The sequence below is a fragment of the Pseudophryne corroboree genome, unplaced genomic scaffold, assembly GCF_028390025.1.
Source record: "Pseudophryne corroboree isolate aPseCor3 unplaced genomic scaffold, aPseCor3.hap2 scaffold_464, whole genome shotgun sequence".
In the NCBI taxonomy this organism is placed as follows: domain Eukaryota; kingdom Metazoa; phylum Chordata; class Amphibia; order Anura; family Myobatrachidae; genus Pseudophryne; species Pseudophryne corroboree.
In genome coordinates this window covers 259,473-280,774 of record NW_026970078.1, presented here as the reverse complement: position 1 = coordinate 280,774, position 21,302 = coordinate 259,473, and the positions used below count along the sequence as shown (strand labels likewise).

Sequence of the window (21,302 nt, the reverse complement as noted above, 5' to 3'; positions counted from 1 at the left end):
GGAAGCACAATTTGGCAGTGGGTTGCAGAGAAAAAGAAATATGCTGGCAGAAAAATCCAATTGAGTGTTTAAACAGCTCTTCATTTTCTGGCTTTATTTTTATGCTAACTAATTTGTTCTCTGAAAAGTGTCCACAAAGCCAAGTATCTGATTAACATATTTGTAGGGATGGTTTTTCACCTATTACTAAATTAAACTTGCTTCATTGGAAAGGCAGCAAGATGCATCCTCATTTCAATATCTACTGAAATAATACAGGTTGACACCAGGAAACATTAACGCCACTGCATCCTTGCTGCTTTCTCATGTGGAAGTCTGTTTAATGTGAAAACAAGGTGATATCTAATTAGCACACAGGTAAGGAATTAAGAAAATCTTTATTTAAGGGTGAAGATGTTTCTCACAAAATCGTTGCCCCAATGCATCATTGAAATTCAAGCTGGAAAGATGATTTTAATATATCACTTGTACATTTTGTATTGCTCTTATGGTGACAATGTAGTTTGTTTTTGTCAATTACCATTTTAATAATAGGGTAAAGAAAATTAAGTGGATTTTTGAAAGAAAACAATACTGTCAATATACTATTAAAACAAATTAAAATGGTAAAAGTTATTGTACTTTAAGTAAAAATAAAAGCGAAAATATCAATCCCAGTTTTGGATTACTTTAATGAACAAAAAAAAAAATTCATATAGCAAAGGATAGTTTCAATCTGCCTACCTCTGGGTTATGGGCCCAGCATGCTTCCATTGCAGTACTCTGCTGCACATGTAAGTGCAAGAGATCCTGAAGCACTCACTCATCATGCGAAAGTACTAATGTGTTTCTTCATTGGTTGCTGGAAGAAACATCTTACAAAAACTCTCCAGATTATTGACTTTTTAAAGTTTTTCTAGGAAACGTTCTAGATGAATGCTTATTAGTCTTTGTCAGTATGGGCTTTTTGCAAAGTGTCGCTGTGGCGCAATCAGTTAGTGTGTATGGTTATTAACCAAAAGGTTGGTGGTTCAATCCCACCCAGGGATGTAATTGACCTTGTTATCAGATTTTGGTGATCTTTAAGTAGACAAGTCAAAATTTCAAACCCCCTGTTATGGTGTAGGGTACCTGGCCTTCTCTGATGTAATCAGAGTTAGATTTGATTCAGTGATTTTATAAAACAGCTAGGAAGCACAATTTAGCAGTGGGTTGCAGAGAAAAAGAAATATGCTGGCAAAAAAATCCAATTGAGTGATTAAACAGCTCTTCATTTTCTGGCTTTATTTTTATGCTAACAAATTTGTTCTCTGAAAAGTGTCCACAAAGCCAAGTCTCTGATTAACACCTTTGTAGGGATGGTTTTTCACCTATTACTAAATTAAACTTGCTTCATTGGAAAGGCAGCAAGATGCATCCTCATTTCAATGTCTACTGAAATAATACAGGTTGACACCAGGAAACATTAACGCCACTGCATCCTTGCTGCTTTCGCATGTGGAAGTCTGTTTAATGTGAAAACAAGGTGATATCTAATTAGCACACAGGTAAGGAATTAAGAAAATCTTTATTTAAGGGTGAAGGTGTTTCTCACAAAATCGTTGCCCCAATGCATCATTGAAATTCAAGCTGGAAAGATGATTTTAATATATCACTTGTACATTTTGTATTGCTCTTCTGGTGACAATGTAGTTTGTTTTTGTCAATTACCATTTTAATAATAGGGTAAAGAAAATTAAGTGGATTTTTGAAAGAAAACAATACTGTCAATATACTATTAAAACAAATTAAAATGGTAAAAGTTATTGTACTTTAAGTAAAAATAAAAGAGCAAAAATATCAATCCCAGTTTTGGATTACTTTAATTAACAAAAAAAATGCATATAGCAGAGGATAGTTTCAATCTGCCTACCTCTGGGTTATGGGCCCAGCATTTTTCCATTGCAGTACTCTGCTGCACATGTAAGTGCAAGAGATCCTGAAGCACTCACTCATCATGGGAAAGTACCAATGTGTTTCTTCGTTGGTTGATGGAAGAAACATCTTACAAAAACTCTCCAGATTATTGACTTTTTAAAGTTTTTCTAGGAAACGTTCTAGATGAATGCTTATTAGCCTTTGTCAGTATGTACGTTTGTAAAGTGTCTCTGTGGCGCAATCTGTTAGTGTGTTTGGTTATTAATCAAAGGGTTGGTGGTTCAATCCCACCCAGGGATGTAATTGACCTTGTTATCAGATTTTGGTGATCTTTAAGTAGACAAGTCAAAATTTCAAACCCCCTTCTTATGGTGTAGGGTACCTGGCCTACTCTGATGTAATCAGAGTTAGATTTGAATCAGTGATTTTATAAAAAAAACAGCTAGGAAGCACAATTTAGCAGTGGGTTGCAGAGAAAAAGAAATATGCTGGCAGAAAAATCCAATTGAGTGATTAAACAGCTCTTCATTTTCTGGCTTTATTTTTATGCTAACGAATTTGTTCTCTGAAAAGTGTCCACAAAACCAAGTATCTGATTAACATATTTGTAGGGATGGTTTTTCACCTATTACTAAATTAAACTTGCTTCATTGGAAAGGCAGCAAGATGCATCCTCATTTCAATATCTACTGAAATAATACAGGTTGACACCAGGAAACATTAACGCCACTGCATCCTTGCTGCTTTCTCATGTGGAAGTCTGTTTAATGTGAAAACAAGGTGATATCTAATTAGCACACAGGTAAGGAATTAAGAAAATCTTTATTTAAGGGTGAAGATGTTTCTCACAAAATCGTTGCCCCAATGCATCATTGAAATTCAAGCTGGAAAGATGATTTTAATATATCACTTGTACATTTTGTATTGCTCTTCTGGTAACAATGTAGTTTGTTTTTGTCAATTACCATTTTAATAATCGGGTAAAGAAAATTAATTGGATTTTTGAAAGAAAACAATACTGTCAATATACTATTAAAACAAATTAAAATGGTAAAAGTTATTGTACTTTAAGTAAAAATAAAAGCTAAAATATCAATCCCAGTTTTGGATTACTTTAATGAACAAAAAAAAAATGCATATAGCAAAGGATAGTTTCAATCTGCCTACCTCTGGGTTATGGGCCCACCATGCTTCCATTGCAGTACTCTGCTGCACATGTAAGTGCAAGAGATCCTGAAGCACTCACTCATCATGCGAAAGTAACAATGTGTTTCTTCATTGGTTGCTGGAAGAAACATCTTACAAAAACTCTCCATATTATTGACTTTTTAAAGTTTTTCTAGGAAACGTTCTAGATGAATGCTTATTAGTCTTTGTCAGTGTGTACTTTTCGCAAAGTGTCTCTGTGGCGCAATCGGTTAGTGTGTTCAGCTATTAATCAAAAGGTTGGTGGTTCAATCCTATCCAGGGACGTAATTGACCTTGTGATCAGATTTTGGTAATATTTAAGTAGACAAGTCAAAATTGCAAACCCCCTCTTATGGTGTAGGGTACCTGGCCTTCTCTGATGTAATCAGAGTTAGATTTGATTAAGTGATTTTATAAAAAAAAACAGCTAGGAAGCACAATTTAGCAGTGGGTTGCAGAGAAAAAGAAAAATGCTGGCAGAAAAATCCAATTGAGTGATTAAACAGCTCTTCATTTTCTGGCTTTATTTTTATGATAACAAATTTGTTCTCTGAAAAGTGTCCACAAAGCCAAGTATCTGATTAACATCTTTGTAGGGATGGTTTTTCACCTATTACTAAATTAAACTTGCTTCATTGGAAAGGCAGCAAGATGCATCCTCATTTCAATATCTACGGAAATAATACAGGTTGACACCAGGAAACATTAACGCCACTGCATCTTTGCTGTTTTCTCATGTGGAAGTCTGTTTAATGTGAAAACAAGGTGATATCTAATTAGCAAACAGGTAAGGAATTAAGAACATCTTTATTTAAGGGTGAAGATGTTTCTCACAAAATCGTTGCCCCAATGCATCATTGAAATTCAAGCTGGAAAGATGATTTTAATATATCACTTGTACATTTTGTATTGCTCTTCTGGTGACAATGTAGTTTGTTTTTGTCAATTACCATTTTAATAATCGGGTAAAGAAAATTAATAGGATTTTTGAAAGAAAACAATACTATTAAAACAAATTAAAATGGTAAAAGTTATTGTACTTTAAGTAAAAATAAAAGAGCAAAAATATCAATCCCAGTTTTGGATTACTTTAATTAACAAAAAAAATGCATATAGCAGAGGATAGTTTCAATCTGCCTACCTCTGGGTTATGGACCCAGCATGCTTCCATTACAGTACTCTGCTGCACATGTAAGTGCAAGAGATCCTGAAGCACTCACTCATCATGGGAAAGTACCAATGTGTTTCTTCATTGGTTGATGGAAGAAACATCTTACAAAAACTCTCCACATTATTGACTTTTTAAAATGTTTCTAGGAATCATTCTAGATGAATGCTTATTAGCCTTTGTCAGTAAGTACTTTCGCAAAGTGTCGCTGTGGCGCAATCAGTTAGTGTGTAAGGCTATTAACCAAAAGGTTGGTGGTTCAATCCCACCCAGGGACTTAATTGACCTTGTTATCAGATTTTGGTGATCTTTAAGTAGACAAGTCAAAATTTCAAACCCACTGTTATGGTGTAGGGTACCTGGCCTTCTCTGATGTTTAGATTTGATTCAGTGATTTTATAAAAACAGCTAGGAAGCACAATTTAGCAGTGGGTTGCAGAGAAAAAGAAATATGCTGGCAGAAAAATCCAATTGAGTGATTAAACAGCTCTTCATTTTCTGGCTTTATTTTTAGACTAACAAATTTGTTCTCTGAAAAGTGTCCACAAAGCCAAGTCTCTGATTAACACCTTTGTAGGGATGGTTTTTCACCTATTACTAAATTAAACTTGCTTCATTGGAAAGGCAGCAAGATGCATCCTCATTTCAATGTCTACTGAAATAATACAGGTTGACACCAGGAAACATTAACGCCACTGCATCCTTGCTGCTTTCGCATGTGGAAGTCTGTTTAATGTGAAAACAAGGTGATATCTAATTAGCACACAGGTAAGGAATTAAGAAAATCTTTATTTAAGGGTGAAGATGTTTCTCACAAAATCGTTGCCCCAATGCATCATTGAAATTCAAGCTGGAAAGATGATTTTAATATATCACTTGTACATTTTGTATTGCTCTTCTGGTGACAATGTAGTTTGTTTTTGTCAATTACCATTTTAATAATCGGGTAAAGAAAATTAATAGGATTTTTGAAAGAAAACAATACTGTCAATATACTATTAAAACAAATTAAAATGGTAAAAGTTATTGTACTTTAAGTAAAAATAAAAGAGCAAAAATATCAATCCCAGTTTTGGATTACTTTAATTAACAAAAAAAAATGCATATAGCAGAGGATAGTTTCAATCTGCCTACCTCTGGGTTATGGACCCAGCATCCTTCCATTACAGTACTCTGCTGCACATGTAAGTGCAAGAGATCCTGAAGCACTCACTCATCATGGGAAAGTACCAATGTGTTTCTTCATTGGTTGATGGAAGAAACATCTTACAAAAACTCTCCACATTATTGACTTTTTAAAATGTTTCTAGGAATCGTTCTAGATGAATGCTTATTAGCCTTTGTCAGTATGTACTTTTGCTAAGTGTAGCTGTGGCGCAATCAGTTAGTGTGTAAGGCTATTAACCAAAAGGTTGGTTGTTTAATCCCACCCAGGGATTTAATTGACCTTGTTATCAGATTTTGGTGATCTTTAAGTAGACAAGTCAAAATTTCAAACCCCCTGTTATGGTGTAGGGTACCTGGCCTTCTCTGATGTAATCAGAGTTAGATTTGATTTAGTGATTTTATAAAAACAGCTAGGAAGCACAATTTGGCAGTGGGTTGCAGAGAAAAAGAAATATGCTGGCAGAAAAATCCAATTGAGTGATTAAACAGCTCTTCATTTTCTGGCTTTATTTTTATGCTAACTAATTTGTTCTCTGAAAAGTGTCCACAAAGCCAAGTATCTGATTAACATATTTGTAGGGATGGTTTTTCACCTATTACTAAATTAAACTTGCTTCATTGGAAAGGCAGCAAGATGCATCCTCATTTCAATATCTACTGAAATAATACAGGTTGACACCAGGAAACATTAACGCCACTGCATCCTTGCTGCTTTCTCATGTGGAAGTCTGTTTAATGTGAAAACAAGGTGATATCTAATTAGCACACAGGTAAGGAATTAAGAAAAACTTTATTTAAGGGTGAAGATGTTTCTCACAAAATCGTTGCCCCAATGCATCATTGAAATTCAAGCTGGAAAGATGATTTTAATATATCACTTGTACATTTTGTATTGCTCTTATGGTGACAATGTAGTTTGTTTTTGTCAATTACCATTTTAATAATAGGGTAAAGAAAATTAAGTGGATTTTTGAAAGAAAACAATACTGTCAATATACTATTAAAACAAATTAAAATGGTAAAAGTTATTGTACTTTAAGTAAAAATAAAAGCTAAAATATCAATCCCAGTTTTGGATTACTTTAATGAACAAAAAAAAAAATTCATATAGCAAAGGATAGTTTCAATCTGCCTACCTCTGGGTTATGGGCCCACCGTGCTTCCATTGCAGTACTCTGCTGCACATGTAAGTGCAAGAGATCCTGAAGCACTCACTCATCATGCGAAAGTACTAATGTGTTTCTTCATTGGTTGCTGGAAGAAACATCTTACAAAAACTCTCCAGATTATTGACTTTTTAAAGTTTTTCTAGGAAACGTTCTAGATGAATGCTTATTAGTCTTTGTCAGTATGTGCTTTTTGCAAAGTGTCTCTGGGGCGCAATCGGTTAGTGTGTTCAGCTATTTATCAAAAGGTTGGTGGTTCAATCCCACCCAGGGACGTAATTGACCTTGTGATCACATTTTGGTATTATTTAAGTAGACAAGTCAAAATTGCAAACCCCCTCTTATGGTATAGGGTACCTGGCCTTCTCTGATGTAATCAGAGTTAGATTTGATTAAGTGATTTTATAAAAAAACAGCTAGGAAGCACAATTTAGCAGTGGGTTGCAGAGAAAAAGAAAAATGCTGGCAGAAAAATCCAATTGAGTGATTAAACAGCTCTTCATTTTCTGGCTTTATTTTTATGATTACAAATTTGTTCTCTGAAAAGTGTCCACAAAGCCAAGTATCTGATTAACATCTTTGTAGGGATGGTTTTTCACCTATTACTAAATTAAACTTGCTTCATTGGAAAGGCAGCAAGATGCATCCTCATTTCAATATCTACGGAAATAATACAGGTTGACACCAGGAAACATTAACGCCACTGCATCTTTGCTGTTTTCTCATGTGGAAGTCTGTTTAATGTGAAAACAAGGTGATATCTAATTAGCACACAGGTAAGGAATTAAGAAAATCTTTATTTAAGGGTGAAGATGTTTCTCACAAAATCGTTGCCCCAATGCATCATTGAAATTCAAGCTGGAAAGATGATTTTAATATATCACTTGTACATTTTGTATTGCTCTTCTGGTGACAATGTAGTTTGTTTTTGTCAATTACCATTTTAATAATCGGGTAAAGAAAATTAATTGGATTTTTGAAAGAAAACAATACTGTCAATATACTATTAAAACAAATTAAAATGGTAAAAGTTATTGTACTTTAAGTAAAAATAAAAGAGCAAAAATATCAATCCCAGTTTTGGATTACTTTAATTAACAAAAAAAAATGCATATAGCAGAGGATAGTTTCAATATGCCTACCTCTGGGTTATGGACCCAGCATGCTTCCATTACAGTACTCTGCTGCACATGTAAGTGCAAAAGATCCTGAAGCACTCACTCATCATGGGAAAGTACCAATGTGTTTCTTCATTGGTTGATGGAAGAAACATCTTACAAAAACTCTCCACATTATTGACTTTTTAAAATGTTTCTAGGAATCGTTCTAGATGAATGCTTATTAGCCTTTGTCAGTATGTACTTTTGCAAAGTGTCGCTGTGGCGCAATCAGTTAGTGTGTAAGGCTATTAACCAAAAGGTTGGTGGTTCAATCCCACCCAGGGACTTAATTGACCTTGTTATCAGATTTTGGTGATCTTTAAGTAGACAAGTCAAAATTTCAAACCCCCTGTTATGGTGTAGGGTACCTGGCCTTCTCTGATGTAATCAGAGTTAGATTTGATTCAGTGATTTTATAAAAACAGCTAGGAAGCACAATTTAGCAGTGGGTTGCAGAGAAAAAGAAATATGCTGGCAGAAAAATCCAATTGAGTGATTAAACAGCTCTTCATTTTCTGGCTTTATTTTTATGCTAACAAATTTGTGCTCTGAAAAGTGTCCACAAAGCCAAGTATCTGATTAACACCTTTGTAGGGATGGTTTTTCACCTATTATTAAATTAAACTTGCTTCATTGGAAAGGCAGCAAGTGATGTCATCCAAGCATTGGGTCAAAGTTGGCTTCAAACCTCGTCTGCTTATGAAAAGAGAAAAGGGGTATGCAGGGCATGGCGGCCTTTTGCGGTGCTTGGATGACCCCTAGTTCGCATTAAATAATGCAGTCGAGTTTCCCACATTTGGGGAAATCACAGGGGTCAGCATACCCAGAATGCAATGAATGAACCGCACCCTGGGAGAACAGTCTTCATGACCATGGTATCTCCTATGCAAAATAAGTATGATTTGGGATAGGGCTGGGGAGGGCCGCTGCTCAGGCACATCTCCTTCAAGTAAAGGAGATTCAACTGAGGCAGCACAAGGGAACTCTCATCTGGGGACAACAACTGCAGGGAGAACACATATTTTCAGATGAACATGGGAGGGTAGAAGGCTGCCTAATACTGAAGCACCCCCAAACAACAAACCAAATGCAACAACTAGTGCAAGCATTCCTGGGGGAAGGCCTGCAGCAGATGGATTTGCATATGGCGATGTCATCCAAGCAGTGGGTCAAAGTTGGCTTCAACCCTCGTCTGCATATGAAAAGAGAAAAGGGGTGTGCAGGGCATGGCGGCCTTTTGCGGCACTTGGATGACCCCTAGTTCGCATTAAACACCTCCACCCTCTGTCGGTGTGGGGCTCATGTTGGCTATGCCCCAGCCCCTGAAGGATTCAAGCTGATTTCTTGCAGCAGCTGGGCACTGTAACAGCTCCAGAGCTGCTCTGTAAGGCAAGTAAAAGGGTGTGGGCCCTGCAGCACTACCTGTAGTTCGCATTGTGCGAGACCCCTAGTTCGCATTAAACACCCCCACCCTCCTTCGGTGTGGGGCTCATGTTGGCCATGCCCCAGCCCCTGAAGCATTCACGCTGATTTCTTGCAGCAGCTGGGCACTGTAACAGCTCAAGAGCTGCTCTGTAAGGCAAGTAAAAGGGTGTGGGCCCTGCAGCACTACCTGTAGTTTGCATTGTGCATTGGAAGGCACAAAGTAAGCAGACGGGAGGAGAAGTCAGGATAGTGCACAAGGGTATAGACGGGAGGGGCTCAAGAAAAAAGAAGTGGAAACAGACAGCAAACTAGGCTTCCAATGCACAATGCAAACTACAGGTAGTGCTGCAGGGCCCACACCCTTTTACTTGCCTTACAGAGCAGCTCTGGAGCTGTTTAATCACTCAATTGGATTTTTCTGCCAGCATAATTTTTCTCTTACGTCCTAGAGGATGCTGGGGACTCCGTAAGGACCATGGGGGATAGACGGGCTCCGCAGGAGACATGGGCACTTTAAGAAAGACTTTAGATCTGGGTGTGCACTGGCTCCTCCCTCTATGCCCCTCCTCCAGACCTCAGTTTACTACTGTGCCCAGAGGAGACTGGGTGCTTTTCAGGGAGCTCTCCTGAGTTTCCTGACAGAAAGTATATTTGTTAGATTTTTTTATTTTCAGGGAGCCTGCTGGCAACAGACTCCCTGCATCGAGGGGCGTAGGGGAGAGATGCACACCTACTTCTGTGAGTTGATAGGCTCTGCTTCTTAGGCTACTGTACAGCATTAGCTCCAGAGGGATCGGTACGCAGGTCTCACCCTCGCCGTCCGTCCCAGAGCCGCGCCGCCGTCCCCCTCGCAGAGCCGGAAGATAGAAGCCGGGTGAGTATGAGAAGAAAAGAAGACTTCAGAGGCGGCGGAAGACTTCATGATCTTCACTGAGGTAACGCACAGCAGTAAAGCTGTGCTCCATTGCTCCAATACACCTCACACACGGCAGTCAGTGTAAGGGTGAAGGGCGCAGGGGGGACGCCCTGGGCAGCAATATAGACCTCTCTTTGGCAAAATAAATATATATGCAGCTAGGCACTGTATATATATATAAGAGCCCCCGCCATTTTTTTAATATATTTGAGCGGGACAGAAGCCCGTCGCTGAGGGGGTGGGGCTTCTCCCTCAGCACTCACCAGCGCCATTTTCTCCACAGCACCGCTGAGGGGAAGCTCCACGGACTCTCCCCTGCTTATACCACGGTAGAAAGAGGGTCTTAAAGAAGAGGGGGGCACATAATTAGGCGCATATATATATGGAAATACAGCGCTACTGGGTAAACATAAAATTATTGTGTTTTTTTCCTGGGTCATATAGCGCTGGGGTGTGTGCTGGCATACTCTCTCTCTCTGTCTCTCCAAAGGGCCTTGTTGGGGAACTGTCCTCAGATAAGAGGATTCCCTGAGTGTATGGTGTGTCGGTACACGTGTGTCGACATGTCTGAGGTAGAAGGCTCTCCTAGAGAGGAGCAGGAGCAAATTAATGTGGTGTCTCCATCGACAACGCCGATACCTGACTGGATGGATATGTGGAATGTTTTAAGTGCTAATGTAAACTTATTACACAAGAGATTAGACAAAGCTGAAGCTAGGGAACAGTCAGGGAGTCAACCCATGCCTGTCCCTATGTCGCAGGGACCTTCGGGGTCTCAAAAGCGCCCACTATCCCAAATAGTTGACACAGATACCGACACAGATTCTGACTCCAGTGTCGACTACGATGATGCAAAGTTACAGCCAAAATTGGCTAAATGTATTCGATATATGATTATTGCAATAAAAGATGTTTTGCACATCACAGAGTCCCCTGTCCCTGACACGAGGGTACACATGTATAAGGGAAAGAAACCTGAGATAACCTTTCCCCCCTCACATGAGTTGAACGAATTATGTGAAAAAGCTTGGGAATCTCCAGACAAAAAGCTGCAGATTCCCAAAAGGATTCTTGTGGCGTATCCTTTCCCGCCAATGGACAGGATACGGTGGGAATCCTCCCCTAGGGTGGATAAAGCATTGACACGCTTATCCAAAAAGGTAGCGCTGCCATCCCAGGATACGGCTACCATCAGGGACCCTGCTGACCGCAAGCAGGAGGTTACCCTAAAGTCCATTTACACACATTCTGGTACCTTACTCAGACCGGCAATTGCGTCGGCCGGGGTTGTAGCGCGGTGGCAGCATGGACAGATACCTTATCAGCAGAGATTGAGACCCTAGATAAGGATGCTATGTTATTGACCATAGGGCATATAAAAGATGCTGTCCTATATATGAGAGATGCTCAAAGTGACATTAGTCTACTGGGTTCTAGAATAAACGCTATGTCGATTTCTGCTAGACGAGTCCTATGGACCCGGCAATGGACAGGTGATGCCGACTCAAAAAGGCATATGGAGGTTTTACCTTACAGGGGTGAGGAATTGTTTGGGGAAGGTCTCTCGGACCTAGTCTCCACAGCTACAGCTGGTAAATCAAATTTTTTGCCTTATATTCCCTCACAGCCTAAGAAAGCACCACATTATCAAATGCAGTCCTTTCGATCACAGAGAAACAAGAAAGTACGAGGTGCGTCCTTTCTTGCCAGAGGTAAGGGCAGAGGGAAGAAGCTGCACAACACAGCTAGTTCCCAGGAACAGAAGTCCTCCCCGGCCTCTACAAAATCCACCGCATGACGCTGGGGCTCCGCTAAAGGAGTCCGCCCAGTTGGGGGCACGTCTTCGAGTTTTCAGCCACATCTGGGTTCATTCGCAGGTGGATCCCTAGGCAATAGAAATTGTTTCTCAGGGTTACAAGCTGAAATTCGAAGAGGTGCCTCCTCGCCGGTTTTTCAAATCGGCCCTACCATCTTCTCCCCAGGAAAGGGAGATAGTGTTAAATGCAATTCACAAATTGTATCTTCAACATATGCAGATGAGGGTTCCAGCCAACTTTGGCCCACTGCTTGGATGACATCACCGTATGCAAATCCGTCTTCTGCAGACCTTCTCCCAGGAATGCTTGTACTAGTTGTTGCATTTGGTTTGTTGTTTGGGCGTGCTTCAGTATTAGGCAGCCTTCTGCCCTCCCATGTTCATCTGAAAATATGTGTTCTCCCGGCAGTTGTTGTCCCCAGATGAGAGTTCCCTTGTGCTGCCTCAGTTGAATCTCCTTTACTTGACAGAGATGTGCCTGAGCAGCGGCCCTCCCCAGCCCTATCTCAAATCATACTTATTTTGCATAGGAGATACCATGGTCATAAAGATTGTTCTCCCAGGGTGAGGTTCATTCATTCCATTCTGGGTATGCTGACCCCTGTGATTTCCCCAAATGTGAGAAACTCAACTGCATTATTTGTGGTAGTGGGGGACTGTGTTTGTGTTTTCCTCTGGTCAGCTCTGGTAAAAGTCAGATTTCTTTGTCTCAGATCTTCCTCTAGCCTTGTTCTTCTTTCGAGAGTTCCATTGTGCTGCCTCAGTTTGATCTCCTTCACTTGACAGGGGGGTACCCGAGCAGCGACCCTCCCCAGCTCTAGCCCAACTCCTACATACCTGCCAGGTGAGATACTATGATCATGAAGGTGCTTCTCCCAGGGCAAGGCTCACCCATTGCACTCTGGGTGTGCTGCTCCTGCGATTTCCCCAAATGTGGGAAACTTGACTGCATAATTTGTGTTTCCCCTGGTCGGCTCTCGTATAATTCAGATCTCTTTGTCTCAGGTCTCTCTCCAGCCTAGTTTGCTGTCTGTTTCCACTTCTGTTTTCTTGAGCCGCTCCCTTCTATGCCCTTGCGCACTATCCTGACTTCTCCCGTCTGCTTACTTTGTGCCTTCCAACGCACAATGCGAACTACAGGTAGTGCTGCAGGGCCCACACCCTTTTACTTGCCGTACAGAGCAGCTCTGGAGCTGTTACAGTGCCCAGCTGCTGCAAGAAATCAGCTTGAATGCTTCAGGGGCTGGGGCATAGCCAACATGAGCCCCACACCGAAGGAGGGTGGAGGTATTTAATGCGAACTAGGGGTCATCCAAGCACCGCAAAAGGCCGCCATGCCCTGCATAACCCTTTTCTCTTTTCATATGCAGATGAGGGTTCCAGCCAACTTTGGCCCACTGCTTGGATGACATCACCGTATGCAAATCCGTCTTCTGCAGACCTTCTCCCAGGAATGCTTTTACTAGTTGTTACATTTGGTTTGTTGTTTGGGGGTGCTTCAGTATTAGGCAGCCTTCTGCCCTCCCATGTTCATCTGAAAATATGTGTTCTCCCTGCAGTTGTTGTCCCCAGATGAGAGTTCCCTTGTGCTGCCTCAGTTGAATCTCCTTTACTTGACAGAGATGTGCCTGAGCAGCGGCCCTCCCCAGCCCTATCCCAAATCATACTTATTTTGCATAGGAGTTTCCATGGTCATGAAGATTGTTCTCCCAGGGTGAGGTTCATTCATTGCATTCTGGGTATGCTGACCCCTGTGATTTCCCCAAATGTGGGAAACTCGACTGCATTAATTGTGGTAGTGGGGGACTGTGTTTGTGCTTTCCTCTGGTCAGCTCTGGTAAAAGACAGATTTCTTTGTCTCAGATCTTCCTCTAGCCTTGTTCTTTTTTCGAGAGTTTCCTTGTGCTGCCTCAGTTGGATCTCCTTCACTTGACAGGGGGGTGCCCGAGCAGCGACCCTCCCCATCTCTAGCCCAACTCCTACTTACCTGCCAGGTGAGATACTATGATCAGGAAGGTGCTTCTCCCAGGGCAAGGCTCACCCATTGCACTCTGGGTGTGCTGCTCCTACGATTTCCCCAAATGTGGGACACTTGACTGCATAATTTGTGTTTCCTCTAGTCGGCTACTCGTATAATTCAGATCTCTTTGTCTCAGGTCTCTCTCCAGCCTAGTTTGCTGTCTGTTTCCACTTCTCTTTTCTTGAGCCGCTGCCTTCTATGCCCTTGTGCACTCTCCTGACTTCTCCTGTCTGCTTACTTTGTGCCTTCCAACGCACAATGCAAACTACAGGTAGTGCTGCAGGGCCCACACCCTTTTACTTGCCTTTCAGAGCAGCTCTGGAGCTGTTACAGTGCCCAGCTGCTGCAAGAAATCAGCTTGAATGCTTCAGGGGCTGGGGCATAGCCAACATGAGCCCCACACCGACGGAGGGTGGAGGTGTTTAATGCGAACTAAGGGTCATCCAAGCGCCGCAAAAGGCCGCCATGCCCTGCATACCCCTTTTCTCTTTTCATATGCAGATGAGGGTTCCAGCCAACTTTGGCCCACTGCTTGGATGACATCACCGTATGCAAATCCGTCTTCTGCAGACCTTCCCCCAGGAATGCTTGTACTAGTTGTTGCATTTGGTTTGTTGTTTGGGGTGCTTCAGTATTAGGCAGCCTTCAGCTCTCCCATGTTCATCTGAAAATATGTGTTCTCCCTGCAGTTGTTGTCCCCAGATGAGAGTTCCCTTGTGCTGCCTCAGTTGAATCTCCTTTACTTGAAAGAGATGTGCCTGAGCAGCGGCCCTCCCCAGGCCTATCCCAAATCATACTTATTTTGCATAGGAGATACCATGGTCATGAAGATTGTTCTCCCAGGGTGAGGTTCATTCATTGCATTCTGGGTATGCTGACCCCTGTGATTTCCCCAAATGTGGGAAACTCGACTGCATTATTTGTGGTAGTGGGGGACTGTGTTTGTGCTTTCCTCTGGTCAGCTCTGGTAAAAGTCAGATTTCTTTGTCTCAGATCTTCCTCTAGCCTTGTTCTTTTTTTGAGAGTTTCCTTGTGCTGCCTCAGTTGGATCTCCTTCACTTGACAGGGGGGTGCCCGAGCAGCGACCCTCCCCAGCTCAAGCCCAACTCCTACTTACCTGCCAAGTGAGATACTATGATCAGGAAGGTGCTTCTACCAGGGCAAGGCTCACCCATTGCACTCTGGGTGTGCTGCTCCTACGATTTCCCCAAATGTGGGACACTTGACAGCATAATTTGTGTTTCCTCTGGTCGGCTACTCGTATAATTCAGATCTCTTTGTCTCAGGTCTCTCTCCAGCCTAGTTTGCTGTCTGTTTCCACTTCTCTTTTCTTGAGCCCCTGCCTTCTATGCCCTTGTGCACTCTCCTGACTTCTCCTGTCTGCTTACTTTGTGCCTTCCAACGCACAATGCAAACTACAGGTAGTGCTGCAGGGCCAACACCCTTTTACTTGCCTTACAGAGCAGCTCTGGAGCTGTTACAGTGCCCAGCTGCTGCAAGAAATCAGCTTGAATGCTTCAGGGGCTGGGGCATAGCCAACATGAGCAGCAAGATGCAGCACTGGACTTTTAGTAATGTACTGTTGTATGCTGAGCACCACAATGCAGCACAAGACAATGAGCAGTGATACTGAGCACTGATGAGGATACTACTGAGAACTGACACTGAGCAGGAGAGACACACTACTAGTATTACTGAGCAGCAATAAGTAACCACTGATACTGAGCACTGATATTGAGATTTCCACTGAGAGAACATAGCCACGTCCTCTCCGCTCTCTCTTCAATGCACGAGTAAAAATGGCAGCAACGCGCAGCTCTTTATATGGAATCCGAATCTCGCAAGAATCCGACAGCGGGATGATGACATTTTCCCTTGTTCAGGTTTTCCGAGTCAGGCGGGAACAACCGAGCCTGCCTCGGACCAGTGTAAACCACGTGGAGTTCGTGGGGAATTCGGTTCTCGGAGAACCGAACCCGCTCCTCTCTACCTTATACCCATCAATTTTTTTATTTTCAATCTAAGCCCCTGCAGTTTTCTGTAAGCATCTGCTTCGCTATGATGATCAACAAGTCACAAGGGCAAACACTCAGGGCTTGAGGCGTAGATCTTAGGACCAGCTGCTACAAGCATGGCAGAGGTGTCACTATCACTGGTGACACCCAGAAAGGTGGCGAGGGAGATTGTAATGCAGTGCGCGCAGATAAACAGCGCAATGGTAAAAAGGAGGCATGGTTTCATAGGTAGGGGCGTGGCCTGGTGGCCTGAATCTACATTTTGTTGCTCCGGGTGTCCCGGGGGTTGGGGGCTGCACCCGGGGACTAGTGTGTGAGCTGTGCTGGCTCCTGCACAGTGACAGGGCATGGCCACCCAGCATGACTCCTCCCTTCTTGACCATGCTGTAATTGCAGTCGCACTGCAGTTCAGCGTGATCATAAAAAATGGTGTAGGCTCCTGCTGGTGCAGGCTGTAGAGAAAAGCTGCTGTGACCACGCCCCCTGTGTCTCCTCCGTTGCAGACCCCATTTTGAAGCCTTGCCCCCGGACTAAGAGAAAAGTATGCCCTTGCGCACTATCCTGACTTCTCCTCCCGTCTGCTTAATTTGTGCCTTCCAACGCACAATGCGAACAACAGGTGGTGCTGCAGGGCCCACACCCTTTTACTTGCCTTACAGAACAGCTCTGGAGCTGTTACAGTGCCCAGCTGCTGCAAGAAATCAGCTTGAATGCTTCAGGGGATGGGGCATGGCCAACATGAGCCCCACACCAAAGGAGGGTGGGGGTGTTTAATGCGAACTAGGGGTCATCCAAGCACTGCAAAAGGCAGCCATGCCCTGCATGCCCCTTTTCTCTTTTCATATGCAGATGAGGGTTCCAGTCAACTTTGGCCCACTGCTTGGATAACATCACCGTATGCAAATCCGTCTGCTGCAGACCTTCCCCCAGGAGTGCTTGTACTAGTTGTTGCATATGGTTTGATATTTGATGGTGCTTCAGTATTAGGCAGCCTTCCGCCCTCCCATGTTCATCTGAAAAGATGTGGTCTCCCTGCAGTTGTTGTCCCCAGATGAGAGTTCCCTTGTGCTGCCTCAGTTGAATCTCCTTTACTTGACAGAGATGTGCCTGAGCAGCGGCCCTCACCAGCCCTATCCCAAATCATACTTATTTTGCATAGGAGATACCATGGTCATGAAGATTGTTCTCCCAGGGTGAGGTTCATTCATTGCATTCTGGGTATGCTGACCCCTGTGATTTTCCCAAATGTGGGAAACTCGACTGCATTATTTGTGGTAGTGGGGGACTGTGTTTGTGCTTTCCTCTGGTCAGCTCTGGTAAAAGTCAGATTTCTTTGTCTCAGATCTTCCTCTAGCCTTGTTCTTCTTTCGAGAGTTCCCTTGTGCTGCCTCAGTTGGATCTCTTTCACTTGACAGGGGGGTGCCCGAACAGCGACCCTCCCCAGCTCTAGCCCAACTCCTACTTACCTGCCAGGTGAGATACTATGATCATGAAGGTGCCTCTACCAGGGCAAGGCTCACCCATTGCACTCTGGGTGTGCTGCCCCTGCGATTTCCCCAAATGTGGGAAACTTGACTGCATAATTTGTGTTTCCCCTGGTCGGCTCTCGTATAATTCAGATCTCTTTGTCTCAGGTCTCTCTCCAGCCTAGTTTGCTGTCTGTTTCCACTTCTCTTTTCTTCAGCCGCTCCCTTCTATACCCTTGTGCACTATCCTGACTTCTCCTCACGTCTGCTTACTTTGTGCCTTCCAATGCACAATGCAAACTACAGGTAGTGCTGCAGGGCCCACACCATTTTACTTGCCTTACAGAGCAGCTCTGGAGCTGTTACAGTGCCCAGCTGCTGCAAGAAATCAGCTTGAATGCTTCAGGGGATGGGGCATGGCCAACATGAGCCCCACACCAAAGGAGGGTGGAGGTGTTTAATGCGAACTAGGGGTCATCCAAGCACCGCAAAAGGCCGCCATGCCCTGCACGCCCCTTTTCTCTTTTCATATGCAGATGAGGGTTGAAGCCAACTTTGACCCACTGCTTGGATGACATCACCGTATGCAAATCCGTCTTCTGCAGAACTTCCCCCAGGAATGCTTGCACTAGTTGTTGCATTTGGTTTGTTGTTTGGGGGTGCTTCAGTATTAGGCAGCCTTCTGCCCTCCCATGTTCATCTGAAAATATGTGTTCTCCCTGCAGTTGTTGTCCCCAGATGAGAGTTCCCTTGTGCTGCCTCAGTTGAATCTCCTTTACTTGACAGAGATGTGCATGAGCAGCGGCCCTCCCCAGCCCTATTCCAAATCATACTTATTTTGCATAGGAGATACCATGGTCATGAAGATTGTTCTCCCAGGGTGAGGTTCATTCATTGCATTTTGGGTATGCTGACCCCTGTGATTTCCCCAAATGTGGGAAACTTGACTGCATTATTTGTGGTAGTGGGGGACTGTGTTTGTGCTTTCCTCTGGTCAGCTCTGGTAAAAGTCAGATTTCTTTGTCTCAGATTTTCCTCTAGCCTTGTTCTTCTTTCGAGAGTTCCATTGTGCTGCCTCAGTTGGATCTCCTTCACTTGACAGGGGGGTGCCCGAACAGCGACCCTCCCCAGCTCTAGCCCAACTCCTACTTACCTGCCAGGTGAGATACTATGATCATGAAGGTGCTTCTCCCAGGGCAAGGCTCACCCATTGCACTCTGGGTGTGCTGCCCCTGCGATTTCCCCAAATGTGGGAAACTTGACTGCATAATTTGTGTTTCCCCTGGTCGGCTCTCGTATAATTCAGATCTATTTGTCTCAGGTCTCTCTCCAGCCTAGTTTGCTGTCTGTTTCCACTTCTCTTTTCTTCAGCCGCTCCCTTCTATACCCTTGTGCACTATCCTGACTTCTCCTCCCGTCTGCTTACTTTGTGCCTTCCAATGCACAATGCAAACTACAGGTAGTGCTGCAGGGCCCACACCCTTTTACTTGCCTTACAGAGCAGCTCTGGAGCTGTTACAGTGCCCAGCTGCTGCAAGAAATCAGCTTGAATGCTTCAGGGGATGGGGCATGGCCAACATGAGCCCCACACCAAAGGAGGGGGGAGGTGTTTAATGCGAACTAGGGGTCATCCAAGCACTGCAAAAGGCCGCCATGCCCTGCATGCCCCTTTTCTCTTTTCATATGCAGATGAGGTTTCCAGTCAACTTTGGCCCACTGCTTGGATAACATCACCGTATGCAAATCCGTCTGCTGCAGACCTTCCCCCAGGAGTGCTTGTTCTAGTTGTTGCATATGGTTTGATATTTGATGGTGCTTCAGTATTAGGCAGCCTTCCGCCCTCCCATGTTCATCTGAAAAGATGTGGTCTCCCTGCAGTTGTTGTCCCCAGATGAGAGTTCACTTGTGCTGCCTCAGTTGAATCTCCTTTACTTGACAGAGATGTGCCTGAGCAGCTGCCCTCACCAGCCCTATCCCAAATCATACTTATTTTGCATAGGAGATACCATGGTCATGAAGATTGTTCTCCCAGGGTGAGGTTCATTCATTGCATTCTGGGTATGCTGACCCCTGTGATTTTCCCAAATGTGGGAAACTCGACTGCATTATTTGTGGTAGTGGGGGACTGTGTTTGTGCTTTCCTCTGGTCAGCTCTGGTAAAAGTCAGATTTCTTTGTCTCAGATCTTCCTCTAGCCTTGTTCTTCTTTCGAGAGTTCCCTGGTGCTGCCTCAGTTGGATCTCCTTCACTTCACAGGGGGGAACCCGAGCAGCGACCCTCCCCAGCTCTAGCCCAACTCCTACTTACCTGCCAGGTGAGATACTATGATCATGAAGGTGCTTCTCCCAGGGCAAGGCTCAACCATTGCACTCTGGGTATGCTGCTCCTGCGATTTCCCCAAATGTGGGAAACTTGACTGCATAATTTGTGTTTCCCCTCGTCGGCTCTCGTATAATTCAGATCTCTTTGTCTCAGGTCTCTCTCCAGCCTAGTTTGCTGTCTGTTTCCACTTCTCTTTTCTTCAGCCGCTCCCTTCTATACCCTTGTGCACTATCCTGACTTCTCCTCCCGTCTGCTTACTTTGTGCCTTCCAATGCACAATGCAAACTACAGGTAGTGCTGCAGGGCCCACACCCTTTTACTTGCCTTACAGAGCAGCTCTGGAGCTGTTACAGTGCCCAGCTGCTGCAAGAAATCAGCTTGAATGCTTCAGGGGCTGGGGCATAGCCAACATGAGCCCCACACCAAAGGAGGGTGGAGGTGTTTAATGCAAACTAGGGGTCAGCCAAGCGCCGCAAAAGGCCACCATGCCCTGCACGCCCCTTTTCTCTTTTCATATGCAGACGAGGGTTGAAGCCAACTTTGACCCACTGCTTGGATGACATCACCATATGCAAATCCATCTGCGGCAGGCCTTCCCCCAGGAATGCTTGCACTAGTTGTTGCATTTGGTTTGTTGTTTGGGGGTGCTTCAGTATTAGGCAGCCTGCTGCCCTCCCATGTTCATCTGAAAATATATGTTCTCCCTGCAGTTGTTGTGCCAAGATGAGAGTTCCCTTGTGCTGCCTCAGTTGAATCTCCTTTACTTGACAGAGATGTGCATGAGCAGCGGCCCTCCCCAGCCCTATTCCAAATCATACTTATTTTGCATAGGAGATACCATGGTCATGAAGATTTTTCTCCCAGGGTGAGGTTCATTCATTGCATTTTGGGTATGCTGACCCCTGTGATTTCCCCAAATGTGGGAAACTTGACTGCATTATTTGTGGTAGTGGGAGACTGTGTTTGTGCTTTCCTCTGGTCAGCTCTGGTAAAAGTCAGATTTCTTTGTCTCAGATTTTCCTTTAGCCTTGTTCTTTTTTCGAGAGTTCCCTTGTGCTGCCTCAGTTGGATCTCCTTCACTTTACAGGGGGGTACCCGAGCAGCGACCCTCCCCAGCTCTAGCCCAACTCCTACTTACCTGCCAGGTGAGATACTATGATCATGAAGGTGCTTCTCCCAGGGCAAGGCTCACCCATTGTACTCTGGGTGTGCTGCTCCTGCGATTTCCCCAAATGTGGGAAACTTGACTGCATAATTTGTGTTTCCCCTGGTCGGCTCTCGTATAATTCAGATCTCTTTGTCTCAGGTCTCTCTCCAGCCTAGTTTGCTGTCTGTTTCCACTTCTCTTTTCTTCAGCCGCTCCCTTCTATACCCTTGTGCACTATCCTGACTTCTCCTCCCGTCTGCTTACTTTGTGCCTTCCAATGCACAATGCAAACTACAGGTAGTGCTGCAGGGCCCACACCCTTTTACTTGCCTTACAGAGCAGCTCTGGAGCTGTTACAGTGCCCAGCTGCTGCAAGAAATCAGCTTGAATGCTTCAGGGGCTGGGGCATAGCCAACATGAGCCCCACACCG

The 21,302-nt window shown here is 43.9% G+C and overlaps 13 non-coding genes and 2 pseudogenes across 13 annotated transcripts; 14 read left to right on the top strand and 1 right to left on the bottom strand.

Moving 5' to 3' along the window:
- Positions 1 to 8,465: 8,465 nt before the first annotated feature.
- LOC135027558 (U1 spliceosomal RNA) lies at positions 8,466 to 8,644 on the bottom strand (annotated as a pseudogene).
- A 3,771-nt stretch (positions 8,645 to 12,415) lies between these two features.
- Positions 12,416 to 12,579, top strand: LOC135027376 (U1 spliceosomal RNA). Its single transcript, XR_010223859.1, has one exon. It is a non-coding gene; the product is annotated as a U1 spliceosomal RNA (small nuclear RNA).
- A 152-nt stretch (positions 12,580 to 12,731) lies between these two features.
- Positions 12,732 to 12,894, top strand: LOC135027456 (U1 spliceosomal RNA). Its single transcript, XR_010223928.1, has one exon. It is a non-coding gene; the product is annotated as a U1 spliceosomal RNA (small nuclear RNA).
- Positions 12,895 to 13,565: 671 nt separating this feature from the next.
- Positions 13,566 to 13,729, top strand: LOC135027341 (U1 spliceosomal RNA). The gene has a single exon (XR_010223825.1). It is a non-coding gene; the product is annotated as a U1 spliceosomal RNA (small nuclear RNA).
- Positions 13,730 to 13,881: 152 nt separating this feature from the next.
- Positions 13,882 to 14,045, top strand: LOC135027489 (U1 spliceosomal RNA). The gene has a single exon (XR_010223946.1). It is a non-coding gene; the product is annotated as a U1 spliceosomal RNA (small nuclear RNA).
- Positions 14,046 to 14,715: 670 nt separating this feature from the next.
- LOC135027354 (U1 spliceosomal RNA) lies at positions 14,716 to 14,879 on the top strand. Its single transcript, XR_010223838.1, has one exon. It is a non-coding gene; the product is annotated as a U1 spliceosomal RNA (small nuclear RNA).
- A 152-nt stretch (positions 14,880 to 15,031) lies between these two features.
- On the top strand, positions 15,032 to 15,195 carry LOC135027562 (U1 spliceosomal RNA). Its single transcript, XR_010223983.1, has one exon. It is a non-coding gene; the product is annotated as a U1 spliceosomal RNA (small nuclear RNA).
- A 1,884-nt stretch (positions 15,196 to 17,079) lies between these two features.
- LOC135027412 (U1 spliceosomal RNA) lies at positions 17,080 to 17,243 on the top strand. Its single transcript, XR_010223894.1, has one exon. It is a non-coding gene; the product is annotated as a U1 spliceosomal RNA (small nuclear RNA).
- Positions 17,244 to 17,395: 152 nt separating this feature from the next.
- Positions 17,396 to 17,558, top strand: LOC135027536 (U1 spliceosomal RNA). Its single transcript, XR_010223970.1, has one exon. It is a non-coding gene; the product is annotated as a U1 spliceosomal RNA (small nuclear RNA).
- A 674-nt stretch (positions 17,559 to 18,232) lies between these two features.
- Positions 18,233 to 18,396, top strand: LOC135027292 (U1 spliceosomal RNA). The gene has a single exon (XR_010223779.1). It is a non-coding gene; the product is annotated as a U1 spliceosomal RNA (small nuclear RNA).
- A 152-nt stretch (positions 18,397 to 18,548) lies between these two features.
- LOC135027405 (U1 spliceosomal RNA) lies at positions 18,549 to 18,711 on the top strand. Its single transcript, XR_010223887.1, has one exon. It is a non-coding gene; the product is annotated as a U1 spliceosomal RNA (small nuclear RNA).
- A 674-nt stretch (positions 18,712 to 19,385) lies between these two features.
- LOC135027401 (U1 spliceosomal RNA) lies at positions 19,386 to 19,549 on the top strand. Its single transcript, XR_010223883.1, has one exon. It is a non-coding gene; the product is annotated as a U1 spliceosomal RNA (small nuclear RNA).
- A 152-nt stretch (positions 19,550 to 19,701) lies between these two features.
- On the top strand, positions 19,702 to 19,837 carry LOC135027533 (U1 spliceosomal RNA; annotated as a pseudogene).
- Positions 19,838 to 20,538: 701 nt separating this feature from the next.
- Positions 20,539 to 20,702, top strand: LOC135027364 (U1 spliceosomal RNA). Its single transcript, XR_010223848.1, has one exon. It is a non-coding gene; the product is annotated as a U1 spliceosomal RNA (small nuclear RNA).
- A 152-nt stretch (positions 20,703 to 20,854) lies between these two features.
- LOC135027448 (U1 spliceosomal RNA) lies at positions 20,855 to 21,017 on the top strand. Its single transcript, XR_010223920.1, has one exon. It is a non-coding gene; the product is annotated as a U1 spliceosomal RNA (small nuclear RNA).
- Positions 21,018 to 21,302: the final 285 nt, after the last annotated feature.